We start from the raw sequence: 1564 nt of genomic DNA on the forward strand, positions 1-1564 counted from the left end.
TTCTAGAAAAGCAGGTGTGTATACATATGATCAAGTGAGTTTAGGACATATTTCTGTGGACAAACCTCTTAAGATGAATTGATTTGCTAATTACCAATAATAGTCTTACTTTTTAAAACTGTGTTTAAATAGTTTTCTTGTTACCTAGTGCTGCTCTGACAAGAATATTACCACAGATGGGATGACCATAACAAACAAGAGTTTATTCTCACAGTTTGGAGGCTTTAAGTCCAAGTTCCAAGTGCCAGGCTCTAGGGGCTGGGTGAATGCCCCTCAACCTTGAGGTCCAGCTCAGCCTCCTGCTCACACCCACTGGAGCTACAGGCATTTCTTCACTCAGACAGCTGCTGACTGCTGGGGCTGACAAGCCCAAGGTTGACAAGTAAAAAAGCATAGTCCCGATGTTACCAAACCACATGGCAGGCCATTAATTCAAGCCCATTGTAAGTCCCAAGGTTAGCAGAGCATGGCAGGCTGCTACACAATGACATGGCTACATACAGGGTCCAAGTGTACCATAAGCTGGACACCATTCCCAAAGCTGCTCCTTATATATGGGGAGCCAGCCACATACCCAAAGCAGCTACTCAGCTCCTTCAATAGATTCCACCAAGAAGTTAATTACTAATCTCACCATGGGGAATAACTACATTCAGCTGCCCAGCCACTCAACCAGGCCCAGCCAAGTAGACACACAAACATAACCACCACAAATAGTATGATTATTTTCCAGAAGAGCTGTCTACAAATTGAAGAACTATTAAGTATAAGAGATGTCATAATAGGTCTTTAGGGACCACTTAGTCAACAGGCATAACAAAGCTCACAAAGATAATGTTCTATGTCCAAGTTTAGTAGTAGCATCTAGGGTCTTAAAAATTTGCCAGTGGTTCTATCTAACCAAAACTCACTGCCTTCAAGTCAATTCCAACTCATAAATGACCCTCATTGAGTTTCCAAGGCTTTACATCTTTATGGTGCAGAGTGCCTAATCTTTCTTCTGCTGAGCAGCTAGTGGATTCAAACCACCAACCTTTTGGTGCCTTAACCACTACACCATCAGAGCTCCTTAAGTGGCCCTATACGATACAACTATTGGTCTTAATTGAATGACACAAAACAGGACGAAGGAAATAAGAGACTTAAAGAAGAAACTAATCTGGGTATCACTTTCTGATCAGGTAGACCATAGAAGGTCCTGGACAGAAAGTGAGAAAACATAGAAAAATACCAAATTCCTAAAAAAGGCCAGACATACTGGACCAAGAAATACTAGAACACTCAAGGCTATAGCCCTAAGATACCCTTTGAACTTGAAATTGAAGCCATTTCTGTGGTCACATTTCTGCCAAATAATATCTTGGCTTATAGTATAATAAAACTCACTGATGTCAAGTCGATTCTGACTCATAGAAAACCCTCCTTGGGTTTCAGAGACAGTAACTCTATGGAAGTAGATCGCCTAATCTTCCTTCCAGGGAGTGACTGGTGGGTTTGAACTGCCAGCCTTCTGGTTAGCACTCAAATGCCTTAGGCACTACACCATCAGAGCTCCCATTAAAAT

Source organism: Orycteropus afer, unplaced genomic scaffold (genome assembly GCF_000298275.1).
Source record: "Orycteropus afer afer isolate SDZICR_OR568_19922 unplaced genomic scaffold, OryAfe1.0 scaffold00849, whole genome shotgun sequence".
Lineage (NCBI taxonomy): Eukaryota > Metazoa > Chordata > Mammalia > Tubulidentata > Orycteropodidae > Orycteropus > Orycteropus afer.